Below are 17,703 nucleotides of genomic sequence, written 5' to 3'. Positions count from 1 at the left end.
GTTGTTTTTGAAGACATCTGGAAGAAAGCAAGATGGTTCTTGCTGGACTTCAGTTGGCAAGGAGTTCTACAGGGCACTGCCTACCACATGAAAGGCTTGGTTCCTGGTAAAGGACGCCTGAAGCTCAGAGAAATGGGCAAATATCTCAGTGGTCAGTGGAATATAAGAAATCAGTTCCTTTGGACCCAAGTTATTTAGGGCTTTGTGAATAAACACAAGAATGTTGAATATGGCAGCATATTGGCAAGTTAAGGAGAACATACAAGTGGGACCATGCTGAATAGCCTGTTTCCTGGTGTTGACAAATGAAGGGAAGTGTTTCAAGAATTCCATGAAATCTGGAACACAGAATCATTGGGTTGACATACTGCAGGTGTGTCCCCCTCTTTCCCAGTGTGTATGTGAAATCTGCAGTGTCAAATGCCCCCAGTATCCCTTGTCAGGAACAAATTGCAATCTCCAGTTCTGGTCTTGAGAACAGAGGGATAGGATACAAAGTAGAGAAATGTTCTTGTCATGATCAAGCTTCTTCTAATGGGCCATAATGTGGATATCACAGAAGTGAAAAGGTGTGTGCAAACATTTCATGTGGTTCTCCCTAGTTATTCGTCCATCTTTCATATGCAGTGAAACTTCATGTAACTTAATAATGAAATCCCTGCCTAACTACGAAAGGAATAATGGTGCAATATGGAGTGCATTATGCTCAGTGATGTGTGGGAGGTCTGCCTACAAATTCTGTTAACAAATAACAGAAGAAAATAATTTAACGTTGAAGTTGAAATCTTCAACAATTGAACTAAAATGAGATTAAGTTTCCTTGTAGAGCCGGGTATGTACATACTGTATATGTGTGAGTGTGTGTGTTAATTGCCTGCTCCAACCCACAAAGCCCATCAATTATGGGCCTTTCACATTTTAAAAAGGGGCACTTATTATAGGCACTTAGCAATGTTCAGCCAATCAGCTCACTCAAGTGACTAAACATACCGAACCCTGCAATTTTCTTTCCTGAGTGTATCTTGCAATGGCAACCATTTGGTGGACTTTTGCAGACGTGATCTCTGAAACGGAGGTAACGCTGAGGCAAACAGCAACCAAGGAAGCCAGCCGTAGGGCATACCTCATGGTGGATACTAGCCAGGTCTATCTGCAGTTACAAAATTTCAAGAAGCAGAGAGGGTTGGTGGTAGAAAGGGCAGATGAGATACCGCAGGATTAATTTCTAATGCCATGTTCCTTTTCCCTAGCGGCAAAGAGATATGTTTTATTTGAGGGTGAGAGGGAAAGAATGATAAATCATTTATTTGAATGAAAACTGGTGCGCATTACAAAGGCTAAGCCTTCCCACTAATGATCTCAGTAATATCAATTTTACATAACACTGAAGTACTGCCAGTAATATTTCTCAGGATAGTCACAAGCGCTTCCCCTAGTAATGTGCTACATAGATATTGGTTAGCACAGCCTTTGTCAAGCTGGTGCCCTCCAGATGTTTTGAATCAGAATTCCCATAGCCTGCGCTGGCTGGAACTGATGGGAATTGTAGTCCAAACATCTGGAGGGCACCAGTTAGTTAAAGGCTAGGTTAGTAGAAGGGAAAATGCTAAGGGCTTGGAACCCAACTTACCTTCCATGAACAGAACAGGATTCATATTCACAGAACATGGCTTACCAACTTTCCCCTGCTCCCTGGTGTGGCGTTCGTACGGAGCCCCTGGTCGTCTCACGGACTATTGACCCGTACACCACTAATCCGCTGCCACCAACCAGGTCCTCCCTGGTAAAATCACTTCAGTCTCAGTCAGCTTTTCAATTCATAAAGAAGAGTGTATTTTATTTCAGACATGAAACAAAACTTTTACAGCATACCTCTTTACTTTCTTAGTCTTATGTTCCTCTCTCTATCTCTGCTACCTCCCCCACACTCAAGGACCAACTGCCCTAACTGTCTCTCTATTACCAAATGCCTTTCCCAACCAGCCAACCCATGAAATCCAACCAATTACCCACCCACAACTCCCAACAAACTCTCTCCAGACTCCTCCCAGAACTAGTTTTATAGACCCACTGACTCCACCCCCCTGGGTCCTGTCTGTGCAATCTATTTAACTATTTCCCCTCCAGCACTCTCTCATATATGGTAACGTCATACCTGGTGTTCCCAAAATATTGCTTCAGAGGTTGTGAAACTTTTGGAAATAGCTCCCCTCTTATACAAACCAAGGAACAACTTAGGATCTAAGCCATAGTATCTCTCTTCAACATCCTTAATGCATGAGAAGTAAATATGTGAGAGGACCACATATGGGATGAGTATATTAGTTACGCAATTTACATAAGTAATTGCATGTATTGGGAAAAGCTACATATTTTCACAACAGCGGACAGAAAGATGAAAGATGTTTTGGGTAGAAAATGAACTGCAGCAGAATGGAGACAGTGCTGTATTTGACAAATGTAGGGTGGAAAAGAAAATGATGCCTTTTTACATCCCTAGGCATAGACCATGTAGCGCACTCCAAAAGTTACTGTACAACTCCCAGCATCCTTGAACACTGGCCCTGCTGGCTGAAGGTGATGGGGCTTGGTGGGCTTATCATAACTATTATGTCCAGCATACCTTTCTGCTTCTGAGCTTTCCAGAGGCTATAATAAATAAATGGTGCTGTGATTTCATAGTGTTGGTGATTGCAGTGATACAGTGCCCAGTCCTAGCAAGCTCCCTTTTGCTGATGACTGATGGATATGCCCTTTATGCAACTAAGGCTTCTATTTCATTTTGGTGATAGCATAAAAAGAGCAGTATTTTTTTTGCTGCTTTAGTTGCATGTAAATAATTTGTGTAGCTCTTTAAATGGTCGAAATTGGAAAATAGCCCAAATAATAAAAGCAGATTACAGCAACATAAAATGTTAGATTGATCATGAAAGTTGTATGAAGCCACTAACAGTTGGGTTGCCCTGCTGTTTGCAGATACACTATAGCTACCCCCCATTTGTTTATTTGGATAGTCAACCCAGGATCAGTTCTAGCTATTATTAAAATTGTAAAGAACCTTAGCTATTACACATTGTGTCTCGCTTTTAAAGATTAAAGATTAGTAACCGAAAAGCTTGGCACTGAAGATGTTGTAAATTATATTGAAAGCTCACACAATATTCTGTTTTTCTTTGCAGGCTGTTACGCCACTAAGGCAGCAATCCTATGGCCCCCGGATAGCATCCCAGGGGCCAAAGGATGTTTCAGAAAGAAATTCAACCTTGTAGAGAGTGATCCAGCCTTGTGAGCTGTCCTCATATCGCTGCAGAAACCAATTTGCCCCTTGCCTCACTGTTACAAGAACTCTAATGTCAGCAGATGGGAAAAGGCTGTGCAACAGGGGCAGATTGGGGGCATACTGGAGGTGGGTCAGGGTAAGAGCTGGACCCAAATATCCATAGCCATCCCACTATCCTGACAGGCTCCCAAAGCAGGTGGAATATGGAAGCCCTGGAGGTTTTGTATCTATTTGTTCTCCCATTGTTTCTAACACAGTGGTACCTCAGGTTAAGTACTTAATTCGTTCTGGAGGTCTGTTCTTAACCTGAAACTGTTCTTAACCTGAAGCACCACTTTAGCTAATGGGGCCTCCTGCTGCCGTCGCACCGCCGTAGCATGATTTCTGTTCTTATCCTGAAGCAAAGTTCTTAACCTGAAGCACTATTTCTGGGTTAGTGGAGTGTGTAACCTGAAGCATATGTAACCTGAAGCGTATGTAACCCGAGGTACCACTGTAGACCTTTTTATTAAAAAAACCCTCCAGAAAATAAAAAGGTAAAATAACACTCCACTTACCCTTCTACCCTGACTTCATGCCCAACAGAGCTCTGGACATAGCAGAGGACTTACTTCAGAAGAAACATGCATGGAATTGTGCTATAATGTAAATTCACATGTGAAGGTGTCACTGGGAAGACCAGCCTTTTTCTTTTCATTCACCTGCCTACATAGCGTACAATACTTTTGTTCTAATCAAAGCACAGTCTCAACTCCCAGCCAAAATTCATAATCTTTTATTGCATGTTAAATATTCCAATTTACATATTTAATGTTAGGAATGTAATTTATGCTCAGTACAATATCGTTATTGATCATCCATTCATCTTATGTTATACTCTACCTGCTTCCTTCAGTGCTGTTGAACTGGCCGTATACTTCATGCTTGCGATACTTGAGGTAAATCTTTAATTGTCTTTTTAGGCAGGAATGATGGAGCTCTTATACTTATAAATAGCTAACCCTCCCCCCCTACTGCCCCAACAAATCCTGAAGGGCATTTCTAAGGGCACGTGTGTGCCTGATCATAACAGCATTGGCATACTGATCTGTGCTACAATCCATTCCCATCAATAACTCACCTTGAATAGTTCTACTCTACTTCTTCGTATTTGCATAGTCGTTACTATCCCAACCTTCATGCAGTTAGCTGTGATAAATGGCTTTCTTGCTAGCCATTGCCTTGCTGATTTATTTTTTATTTAGTAAATGTACACCAGACCTCACTGGATTTGTTTGAGGAGGCTTACAAGGAATAGAGAAAACATCATATTATCTATCTATCATCCATTTATCTATCTATCTATCTATCTATCTATCTATCTATCTATCATCTATCTATCTATCATCTATCTATCTATCTATATCTATCATCTATCATCTATCATCTATCATCTATCATCTATCATCTATCATCTATCATCTATCATCTATCTATCTATCATCTATCTATCATCTATCTATCTATCATCTATATCTATCTATCTATCTATCTATCTATCTATCTATCATCTATCATCTACCATCTAGCTACCTACCTACCTACCTTGTTGTTGTTGCTGCTTATTTTTTTAGTTGTGTCCGACTCTTCATGACCCCATGGACCAGAGCATGCCAGGCACTCCTGTCTTCCACTGCCTCCCGCAATTTGGTCAAACTCATGCTGGTAGCTTCGAGAACACTGTCCAACCATCTCGTCCTCTGTCGTCCCCTTCTCCTTGTGCCATCCATCTTTCCCAACATCAGGGTCTTTTCCAGGGAGTCTTCTCTTCTCATTATGTGATACCTCATCTCATGATACCTACCTACCTATCCACACACTAATAAATCACATGAACTCAGCAAAGGCTAAAACACAAAAGCAGCAGTAGATTCTTTAAAAGTGTTCAAGTTGGTTAAGAACAATTGTGTTGGATCCAGAGTTATGCTCCGTTTATCTCAATGAGTCCCCCAGTGACGGATGTGGTAGGGTGCATGTGGGCAGGAGCAGCAAGACAAAGCAGCTCTTCCCATTTCGCCTCAGGAGCCCCTGCCCGTGAAAAAGATATTCACAGCTGGAATGCCACCCTTGAGAAGGACTTTCCCCCAAATACCACCCTGTCCACCACCCTCAGCAGATGGGGGAATCCACAGAAGGGTTCCAGTAGCTGCATGGGCAGCTTCATAAGTAAGCAAGTGGTTGTTGAGTCAGACTGGTTCCAATCCTTATAGGCCAGTCTCCCTGGCCGCTTTACCAACCTGGTGCCCCCCCCCCACCTTTCTCAGGCATCTTACTGATTTCTTCTGGGGATTTATTTTTTATTTAAATGAGTCAGTTGTAGCCACAGCATGGGGAATGAGGGGATGAATGCCAATGCAAATCCACAATATGTGTAAACTGGAGATGAAAAAAAAGAGATGATTGTATGTGTTTAAATACACAGCAAATGAATTTTAATGCTGTGGTTCTGTCGTTATCCTTATATAAATAATACCGATATTTCTTTGAGGGTGGGGGGACAGCGGTCATTTTCTTTTTGGCTTACTCTTCATTGTGCTATACATTGTTCTACAAACTTACTGGCTTCTCCCTGAAAGTGTAATTTGATTTCATATGGCAGAGTGCCATGTAAACTAGAGATGTGCCAATAAGTTCAGGCTCATAAAATATATTACAGAGATACAGTTTTAAATGAACATACTTGTTTCTAAGTAGGCTGAAAAGAAACTGCTAACAATATTTTCCTGACATCATGTGACATAACTGCTCAGCCAAAGGTGAACAAGCTATTCTGGGAAAAATAAGATCATTGAATCAATGAGCTAATTGCTTCTTCCCTTAAACTTACACTGCTCCGTACAATGATGCAGAGATCATTTACAGAGACACTATGCAGCAGCCTCACAATAATCTGACTGCTGATGATTTGCAATTACAAGTTCAACAGCAAATTGTTTTAATTTGAAAAAAGCCACGTATATTTTCCCAGCCACATCACAGTGAGAATTTTGCACCTGTTTCTTCAATATTTCGATGTGCAAATTGGAGCCTTTGAAAATAACAAGTCCATAGAAATTGGGTTATTTCTAGAGCGAGTGAATTATAACTCAGCCTAATTTATCCGAACTCCTTGGATGTCTCGTAAGAGTACAAGATGTGTGCTGCTGGATTGATTGAACCAAAAATCCATCGAATTCAGCATTCTATTCTTTTCCCATCAGTGGTCAGCTGGATGCCTTTGAAAAACAAGCAGGGCATGAAGGGAACAGTTCTCTCTTGTTCTTAGTCCCCAGTACATTGTACTCTAAAGACAGTCACCTTTCCGGAAGGTCCAGGTCTTGGGACCCTCCTCCTGAATCTGCCTCCACATGCTTTCAATGGAAAGCATAATAAATGTAAGTATATGGAACATAAACTTAATAAATGTATTCTATCAGTGCTTTTTTCTATTAAAAATGTTTAGGGGTACTCTCATTTTCCTACTCATATTGAAATACTGCCCCTCAAACTTAGATTCACAAAATGTTTAGGAGTATGCATCCCCCTGCGTCCCCCCAGAAAAAGCATTGTATTCTGTAGATTTTATGTGGTTAATATAGTGTTTAATGATGATAAATTCATTGATAACCGTGAAGGACAATTCACTAGATAGGCAAACCTACTTTCTTAGAATGCAAACGTAGTTTCTCAACGATGTCAGGAAATTGCAGATCAACATAGTTGCCATAAACATTATTTACCATTACTTAAGTGAAGGGCAGAAATGATCTAATATTTGCATGACTCAAACAAAAAATTCATTTGTTTATAGTAATTTATAGTAATGTGTGGCCACATGTCACACATCAACTTTACCCACTTGTACTAGTTCAAAGAAGTAAGCATGTACATCCAGAGGCAAGGCTGTCGAAACCTAGTGGAAATGTAGCCTTATTGGAGTTCACTGATTGGGTCTGCGTTGCTCCCGGACAGGAGGAAGGAAGTCAAATGACACCAAGGGTTGGTTCAGAGAAAGAGTTCTTTATTTCTGCTCTCTGGAACAGCAGAAAGGCACCTGCGTGGTGTGTCCACAGCAAGTCCAAAGAAATTCATGCAGTATATATATCCTCCAGGCACCCTCTCCCTCCTTCCCCAGGAACCCAACCACGTCAGCCTGTACACGCAAGTTGACATCACATATGTTCCTGCTCCAGTATTCTCAAAACCTAGTGAATATGCCCAAACTTTTTACTGCATTGCCTGAAGATTTTAACAGAGTCCTCAGCTACTAATTTTGCCTTCCTTTGCAGAAACACTAGCGCTGAATTGAGATATTCCTGTAACAATAATGAAGCCAGAAGTGATTTAAAATGCAAATAGATTTATTAGGGTTATCATGAAGAAAATCTATGCAAACGGCGGAAGCCAAAGTTAATACTTGCATGTTTCTTCATTTGCTCGGATATTGTCAGTTCATTGGTGTGGCTGGCCTCCCTCAAAGAGCCGTTCAACCCTGACCATTGGTCATGCTGGCTGGTGCTTATGGGACCAGCAACCTCTGGAGAGCTGCAGGCTAGCCATTTCTGCTTTAGTTAATCATCTTGGCCAGCAGCAGTTCTCCTTATAGTTGCCCTACATTTAAAATTGAGATGTCATCTAAGCCAGTGTCCATCCCCACTTCTTGTGGAAGCAATTTCCGTAAATCAATGATTGATTGTGGTGAAAGCGTACATATTTTCATTCATCCTGAACTGGCTGCCAGTCAAGGGTTCCTGTGAGGCATGCCTCTTGAATAACTAGCATTTGAGATGAAATGGTAGTGCTTGGGTTATAAGCAAAAAGGAGCTAAGGCGTGGGCTATTTAATGGCTATTTACTTTCTCCCATGACTTTTCCAGTACATACTAGTTCTGTATTTCTCATTATAAATTTCCTCCAAAATCCAGAAACCAGTGGATAGGCAGCTCTCAGCCCTTTTATTTTTCAATTCACAGTTCTTCCATCTCCCCTTCTACCTCTAGTCTGAATGTTTAAATAAGAAAGTGTTGAGCATTTACATGCTAGATTAAAATTGATTGATTCAAATTAGGCACATTGAGAAGGGGATTGTAAGAAAAACACTGGGGCCGTATTTGAATAGTAGAGTGCTTGGTATCTGGTGGGCAATCTCATCCTTTATTTCCACATTGGGGCTCCAGATCAAATCAGCTGTCAGGAGAGCTATGGCTTGTCCAAAATGCAGGCCCCTACTCAATGTGCCTTATTTGAATTAATCAATTTTAATCTGGCATATAATTTCTCAAAACTTTCTTATTTAAACATTCATCATTTTTTGTATAATCTCAGTACCCAAAATTATGTTATCAACATCAGGGCCGGATTTGGGTTTGATGAGGCCCTAAGCTACTGAAGGTAATGGGGCCCTTTATATGTCCAGCTGTCCTTTGTCAGCAACAAATTATCAGTTTTTTTGTGTTGAATATATGCTATATGGTAATTTATGGCCCTAATAGGTATCTAAAGCCATTTGCGCATAACAAAACATGTATTTTATGAAAGTAATTGTTGAACTGAAATACAATTAAGAAGAAGTATATTAAAAATGAGCAAACCATTTTAGGGAGCAGGCTAGCAGGCGGGGCCCATTACTTACATCATAGGAGCCTACACAACACAAAACACTGTTGCTGTCTGTAGGTTTTATTTTATTAGTTTTTTATCTTCTATTTTGGAAATGTACATCCAGTTTTTTCCCCTTTTAATTTTTTTGCTGCCCCCAAGAGAGTGGGGCCCTAAACTATAGTTTGTTTAGCTTATACGTAAATCTGGCACTCATAAATATATACAAGCAGAAAGGTTATTTTCCCATTTTGTTGTTTTTCCCATGAGACATTGGTTGAATTGGACCACATATATCAGTATGAATAAGTTGCAAAGGCTCTGGGGAACTTTTCCAGCTTTGCTTGGGGATAGAAGGTCTTGTTCCTTTCCTCAACGAACAACTTTCACACATTTCACTATTCAGGTCAACTTTACAAGGTTTAATTTCCATTCCTCTCACCACACCTTTCTTTGGCAGGTCTGCCTTAATCCCAAAGTCTCCATGTCTAAGCCTTTTGTGCCATAGGTTGTTGTGGGGTATGAAGTTATCTGACCCCCAAGCCGTCTGAAGGCAATCTTGTATAGGGAAGGGTTTTTTTTTTAAAAAAAAAAAGTTCAATGTTTTATTATGTTTTTATATATGTTGGAATCTGCCCAGAGTGCTGGGGCAACCCAATAAGATGTGTGGGTATAAATAGTAAACTTATTGTTGTGGAACGGGCCTTCCCTATTTTCATTGGAGAAATGTTGGAGGGTATGGTACAGCTGCGGTGCCATGAGTCCCACGGGTGGTGGTGGTGTGGCAGAGCAGGGTGGCACTTCCTGTTTTCCCTCAAGTGGCAAATAGGACATACCACCCCTGACCTCAGTATTTCAGAATTTACAGCTGTTAGTTTTGAGGGAAGGCAGACAAGGACCCACAGCCCAGGTGGGGTGCTTCAGGGAGGAGGTGTGTAATTCCTCAGCTCGAATAGGCTCAGGTGAGGGTCAGATGCTTTGTCAAGCCCAGAAGGTATAACAGAAAAGCCATTCTGGCCAGGCCTGTGTCCTAAACTTTCTTATTTAAACATTCAACAATTTTTGTACAGCCTAGTGTGACACTTGCTTTCACGACTTCCATAAACCCAGCATCTGCACTCCTTCCCCCTTCTCCTTAGCCTCAAATTCCTTTTTTCTTACCTCCGCACATTCCTCCCAGCCCCTCGCTTTTTCCATTTACCCAGCAAGCTTTAAGAAATATATACAGCGTTCGTGTATAAGTAGCATATGGTTTATAGATTAAATTTATGTGAGATCATATATTGACAGAGTTGTTCTCTTTAATTACAGTCCACACACATGCCACATGTAGTATATAAAAAACATATGGTTTGAGTGTTTTTATATATGAAACGCCCATATTTTTCCAAGTGGACAGATTTCAGTGTTGCTCTGCAATTACTCTCTCAAGGCTTTGAGATCATGATCAATATTCTTCCCACCCCCTTCAAAACACAGGCTTAGATTTTATGCATTCTGCAGCCAATTCCCAGGTTACCCCTTCAGCTTCCTGCGTCTCAGTTTTGGGATTGCTCTTACTCTTTTAAAACTTTATTACATTAAGATTTCATTTTTAAGAGGTTCCAGGAATCTGTTCCCCTGATCATTTCTTTGGTTTTATGTATTTATCTTGCTGTCTTGACAAATGTAAAATTCCTAACGTTGCCAATGAAAGTTGTGCACTTTGGCTGGGATCCAGAAAAGAATGAGGTCAGCAGAAGGCTGCTTGCCCTTTGATGGGTTGGGGTTCACACTCAACAATCAGGAGCTGAGAGCCAATGTTTCTCCAAGCCTCTGTCAATGTAATGTGAGGTGGAGGGTGGGGAAGGAAGGGAAAATCCAAGGCCTTCATTTTAACGCTGAGCCAAAATTTATCTGAGAATAATCTTCTGACACATTTGTTGAAAAACTTCAGTCCTCCCTCTGGGGAATATTTGGTGAAAAGGCTCTCCCATTTTTCTCAGTCCATGAATTTTGAGTGCAATTATGCGTCCAGTTTTTAATATTGTTTAATATTATTGTAATATAATTGAATGGCGCAATGGGCTTGGCCCCATGCTTCTTATGGTTCTCTTCTCTTAGTCCATTGATTTCATCACCAGCAACTGAGAATATAGTTCAATTAACATAAAGTGAGCCAAAATTTCTCAGGAGAGAAATTCCTGGGAAAAACAAGTCTTTCACCTCCAAATCCCTGGCATATTTGGCAAACTCCATACCCCCCATCTCACTTTCACTGCTTGCAGTAAAAACATAAACTACATTCAGACAGCGCTTTATACCATATTCCTGTTTTCTTATCTGATAATTTCCATATCTTATGCAATCTTTCACACAATGTGCAAACCATTTCGGGAAAACTAGTGGAATCTGGGTGAAGTTCCATGCTGGTTTTTTTGTTACTCCATAAGAAATCTGTTTGCAGCCCCATTAATCCTGGAAAATTGCTGCAATGTAATTTCATGTGGCGAAATTTGGGGTGGTATTCTGGCATGCAGTTCTTTCCCGACATTTAAAATTTAATGTGGCATGGTGGCAGCCACTGTTCTATAACACAATGGGTAATGCAGTATGAAAGTTAGAATGTTAGAATTATGCACCATAATTTTTTAGGAAAATGTGCATTTAGTTTGAGTGACTAAGGATGCGAACACAAGAATAGAAGGGGGTGTTCTTGGTGGTTGCACCAAAACTTTGGAATGCCCTTCACTTGGGGACCTACTAGACTCCCTCTTTCATATATAAATGTAAAACAGTTTTCATCAAACAGTTCTGATAGATATGCAAGAGAATTTTGGGGATTGGGAGCTGTGGCTAAGGAGAGAGGTAAGCTAATTTCCACTAACCAGCCAGTTCTTGGGCTACTTTCCTTTACTCTTGATCCATTTTGCATAAACCTGTATATAAAGGCATTGGAATTCAATATTTGATGGCAGTCAAAATACTTCAGCAGTTCCCTCCTCAAGTGCCAATAGCCTGAGATCAGCAACTGAAGAAAGAGAAGAGGCGTCTGAAATAGCACAATTGACGGGGCATGAGCAGCTAATATCTTGCAGCCTTTTTGCCCTTTGTTGATCGTTGATTGAGCACACTAGGATTTTTGGCAATTCAGCCTGAAGTATTTAATTGTCAGATACTCTAAAATGTTAAGTGGCGAAAACCCTGTGTTCCAGAGCAAGACAGTCTACGGGACCTTTTTACATCTTTCCATAGCTGTGTAGAGCTATGGAAACAACCTTTTAGAAGCAACTCCCATGCAGCTGGGGCAATGTTAAATGACCCAACCATGTGGTTAGGAGCTTCTAGCTATGGAACCAGGCCCCTTCTGAGAAGAGTGTCTCAATCTGGTGAGAAAGAACCATGTCATTGAGGGCATTCACTTATCTTTTATAGTGGCATAGTTCCTTTTTGATCTGACACAGACCCTCCAAGTGTTCCTATTTCCCTGATTTAGAGATGATGTCCCGGTTTATGGTTTGATCCCAGCATGTCCCACTATTTCTTAGGATTTCCCTATTTTCATTGGAGAAATGTTGGAGGGTATGGGTATCTGACCCTCGAGTCATTGCTTGCAGGTTTCTCACAGGGATCTGGCTGGTTACACTGGGACCAGAATATGGATGATGAGCCATTGGCCTGATCCTGCAGGCTCTTTTTTATTTTCTGTGTTCTCCTGCTGTGATCTGAGAGTGTGGTTTTGAGAGTGGTGGGATGACCCAAACTGAGAAAAGTTCAGCATTTGTAGTCACACTCATTATACACTCTTGGGTTCCTCCAGTCAGTCAGTAACTGTCAGTTATTAGCATGTGCACAGCAGTAGACCTTCCATAGGGTGTGTGTGTGTGTGTGTGTGTGTGTGTGTGATGGTGCTCTAACATATTTGGCACAAATGAAAATATTGAGGATCCATTACAGATCTTCTGCGAATGACAGATATATATATTTTTTTGTGGTAGAAGAAACTGGGGTTTTTTTTTAGTACATTATCTGGACTAGCAGCTCAATAATGAGAAGGTTGTGTGGAAGCATGCCAAAAAATCTGAAAAAAGCAACCAGGCTAGTAGAAGAGGTAGGTGCAGAAAGTCCATGACTCTTTTGTTTATTGTTCTTTTAACTTCCATGCAATGGAGGTAACACTTAAAAGCTTCTTTGGACAGAAATCAAGGCATATTGTTCAGTACTGCACAGTTAGCATAGCTGATCCCTCCAGAGAACAGAATATTAACTCTGGATTGCATTTTCAGATACACATCCAATATATATCTCAAACAGTTAAAACATAAAGTGATGCAGTGCTATGTTGTGAATTGAATATTAGTGGCAATCAATATTGTCTATATTAGGGATGGGAATTCAATTTGACACTGCTGCTTACTAAGTTCTGCTTATGATATATTATTATGCATCATGTATTACTGTGCATTGCTGTCTATTATGAAATGTATTTATATAACTGTTAATTTGTTTTGTTTTATGGATATCCTGTAATAAATGTACTTTATACTGTTTATTGTGTCACCATGCTGTGTCCTGTTGATGAAACGCCATTTATACATTTCTTCTTCTTCTTCTTTTTAAATTGTACCCAGTCACTGAATTTTAATATTATAAGTTTGGGGCAAGTTGTGTAATTTGTATGACTAGATATCTATTCTATTATTGGATCAATTATCCATGTGATTGCATTTGGAATTTTTGACTTTAAAATAGTCATTAATGAATACGCACATTTTTCAACTCAGAAGAGACAGTGGCCACAGTGCATACTTAGCTACAGTTCTGGAAGGTCTTCTGAGCAGTTCAGCTAAGTCAGAAAGCTCTGCATTTTCCTGCATATTAAAATATATAAATGTGTTTTGAATGTATGCTGCAAAGCTCTTTTTGTGTGGAGTCTATTTCAGGTTTCCAAGTACAGATTCACCATACAATCAAAATGAAATTTCTAAAAACATTGAAGAATGCTGGATTCCTGTGGTTTTTTTTGGTCAAAATTCCTATTCATCTCAATACAGTAAGCCAGATCTAAGAAGGAGATCAGGCATAGTAATAAGAGGAAATCTTCTTAGGCACTCTAAAAAGAGCTACTAGGAGAGATTTCATGTTCCATGCTTGAATGTTGCCAGAATGTAATGGCTACTAATGTCTCCTTTTATATACAGATAATGGTTCATAGATATAATGGCATAATCCTACAAAGAAAATGGGATTCCGTAAACGGTAACTGGCCAAAATGTAATGGCTGATAATTGCTCCTTTTGTACAGTCAATATTTTCTAAAGCCTAGATGCCGCAAAATACCCATGCCCCCCACTCCCTATTGGCAAGAGTGGGGAGTTTCTGAGGAATGACACTTTTGTTTTGCATTGAGGATTAAAAAATTATGTGGGCTATCAGCCAAAATAAAATGATTGGCAAATGGCTCTGTCCAGCTGATAAAATGAGTGCCACATAGCCAGGAAAAGGGCCAGGGGCTAGAGAATGAAGCAAGCCAGGTGAAAATGGCAGGGGAAGGAAGGAGCAGCCAAGTAATCATTATTGCTAGATCTGTCCAGATTTGACCCATTTCCTATTATTAATTAATTATTTCTGCTTATAGCCCCTGCTTCAACCAAATGATCCCAGGGCAGTTACAAAAACATCGCAATGAAAGCATGTGCAATTTACATTAACCTTAAAACAAAACCATAAGATTGACCAATGATAATGTTGGCATGACAGTCGCAACGAAGTGCAGCAATGCACAGCAGTGTGGGAGGAGGGAGAGCAGTCACTCAACCAATCCCCTGGGGAAAGAGCTGCGTCTTGAAAGCAGACAAAGATGGTGCAAGATGTATGTTGGAAGATATATTCCTGCAACCTGGCTGCCACAACAGAAAAGGCGATCTCACACACCGCTACCCCTCTAACCAAAGAGGAAAGTGGGGCTGCCAAAAGGCTTCCCCTGAAGATCTTAACATGGGATGATGTGGCATGCCTTCAGATATTTGGGCCAAGTCATTTAGGGCTTTAAATGTCAGTATCATGAAGAATCCCACCAGCACTGCTAGATTGAAGTGTCTCCAAAATTGGTGCTTACCTCCCTCCCAAAACAGTGAATTTCCCCATTTAGTGGCTTGCATTGACCCTGCCCACCCCAACATGGTGTAGATAATAAGTTTCAAGGATCCTTGCCCTAGTGCTAGCAGAGGCAGGCTTGTTTATGTAGATGTCTGCTTGGATGCGGAACCATGCAAGCAAACAGATTCTGCGTGTATAATTTCTCTACAAAAGCTAGGTATCTGTTCAGAGCATTGCTAGAAAGCTAATCATTAGGGCCAGTCCACCCCGGGGAAGGCCAAGGAATCCCATGGGGTAGTGCCTTTGCATGTACTTCACTGCCTGCTACTTTTGAGGTTGCACAAAAAGATGTCAAAAGGGTTCTGATAGGTCTCTGGCCCATGAACAAGAGCTTTGACATATCTGCCTGAGCCTGCTGATGGCACACTGTTGAGAAGTCTGCTATCAGCAGTATTATGGCTGAAAAAGGAACAAGTGGTCTCCTCTGTGGCAGCACCTGCTGTGTGACATGAGTGTGCTGATAGAGGCAGACACCAAAAACAGTTTGGATCCATCTCTGATTTGTATGTCATTCCCCCCCTGGCACCACCAAAATGCCCCCATTCTTTGCTGTAATGTGACATCTTCATAAGGTGGTGGCTGATACATCCACCTAGCGCCTAGTTTATCAGAATGTGACCCTGTGGTTTTGAGAATCAGTCTCGCCAATTGTTTTCGTCAGTACAGTAAACTGCGGCTGAAACATGTCAAAGCCTGATGGGAGCTTAACTTTCACACCTAAATTAACATTAGTTGACTGATCAGTATGGGGCATATTTGACTCTCATTCAAATCAAAATGTAAAATGGCTCTAGGCTGCAATTCACGATCCTAGACCGTTGAACCAGGTTAATATGCAAATGAGAGCTAAAAGGTATTGAGACTGACAGCCAAGTGACAGGAATATTTCTCAACTGTTTTTATTTCTCCTACATTGGTGATTGGATCATGACTGAGAAAATCGTAAGAGATGAGGAAGACCCTGAAAGCCACTTAGTTCAACCTCATGCCTGAGTGAAGGAGCTGGAGCATCAACAGATGGTCTCTGGCCTAAAGACTCCCAGTGAGAAAAAGTCCACAGCCTATATAAATAACTGGTTCCATTGTCCAACTGCTCTTACCATCAATAGTTCTTACCTAATGTTTATCTGCTCTTCTGTAACGTAAGTCTCCCAGTTCTGTTTCTGATGTGTGACACTTTGCCATTAAGTAGCCTCATTGCATACATTCAGATGACCAGGTTGGAATGTATGTCTTCATCATGCCATGCCCCGCAACATTTCTCCAATGAAAATAGGGACATCCTATTTAATAATAATAAAAGGGACGTGGGTGGTGCTGTGGGTTAAACCACAGAGCCTAGGGCTTGCCAATCAGAAGGTCCGCGGTTTGAATCCCCGCAATGGGGTGAGCTCCGTTGCTCGGCCCCTGCTCCTGCCAACCTAGCAGTTCGAAAGCACACAGTGCAAGTAGATAAATAGGTACTGCTCCGGTGGGAAGGTAAACAGCATTTCCGTGTGCTGCACTGGTTTGCCATGCTGGCCACATGACCCGGAAGCTGTACGCTGGCTCCCTCGGCCAGTAAAGCGAGATGAGCACCCTGACCCCAGAGTCAGTCACGACTGGACCTAACGGTCAGGGGTCCCTTTACCATTATTATTATTATTATTATTATTATTATTATTATTATTATACCCCACCCATCTGACTGGGTTGCCCCAGCTACTTGGGGCAGCTTCAAACATATAACAACATAATAAAACATTAAATATTAAACATTAAAAAGCTTCCATAGACAGGGCTGCCTTCAGATGGCTCGGTGGTTGGATAACTCCATACCTTCCAACATTTCTCCGATGAAAATAGGGACATGTTAAGGAAAAGTGGGGTATTCTAGGATCAAATCAGAGACTGGGATGGTTTCTGTAAATCTGGAGCTGTCCCTGGAAAAAGGAAACTTGGAGGGTCTGTCATGCTATGGTGTGTTATTGTCATATTAGCTGAATTAAGCATGAATACCTTATTTTCACATAGTTGTTATTATGAACCTAGCCCGAGGTGACTTTGATAAATCAAACTGTAGGACCTAAGTAGTCATCTGGATAGCTAATTTGCTGTGGTTGCCTAGGCCTCCTGTGGAATGTATGCTGGATGTCTGATAGTCAGGGAACCTAGCAGTGTGAGAGGCAGATAAAATAACCACGACAGCAAGTTAGTTGTGGAAGATGGCATGGAACAGGTGGAGACCATAAAAAACCCTGTAATGGCTTTGCTCTCTTTTGTTTCTCTTCTTGCCCTTGATGTCCTTCACAGATAACCCCTAATTGTTCTTCCTGATCAAGCATTGTATTGGGAGCACTGAAAACCAGCTTCAGGAATTTGTGCTATTAAGGGCTGGGAGGAAAGTTTGTTAGCTGCATAACATGCTTGCTGTTGCCCAATCATAATGTGTGCTTGAAAGAAAATGGAATTCAAATAAATAATTAGTGAAACTAACAGAAACCAATGCAGAATACAGTGCTGGCCTTTGCCCCTTTTTTGCTGCTTTGGTTTAAAGAGACCCTGCTTGGAGGAGTGGGGGAGATGCAATTCAATGACTTTCTTCTTACTCTCTCCTGCTGTGCTGTGACCATGATTCAGTCCAATTCATCTCCCATCCACAAAGCGACTTTTAACACCTCAGTGCTAAGT

General features: G+C 41.1%; 1 long non-coding RNA gene across 1 annotated transcript; it reads right to left on the bottom strand.

Annotated features, from left to right (window-relative positions):
• Window positions 1–1,630: 1,630 nt before the first annotated feature.
• On the bottom strand, window positions 1,631–17,703 carry LOC310675082. The gene is made up of 3 exons (XR_014509931.1): window positions 17,622–17,703; window positions 2,156–2,269; window positions 1,631–1,692 (listed from the first exon to the last, which is right to left on the bottom strand). It is a non-coding gene; the product is annotated as an uncharacterized lncRNA (long non-coding RNA).

The sequence above is a fragment of the Podarcis tiliguerta genome (assembly GCF_965153285.1).
Source record: "Podarcis tiliguerta genome assembly, chromosome: 3".
Lineage (NCBI taxonomy): Eukaryota > Metazoa > Chordata > Lepidosauria > Squamata > Lacertidae > Podarcis > Podarcis tiliguerta.
This window is presented reverse-complemented; position numbering and strand designations above follow the sequence as displayed.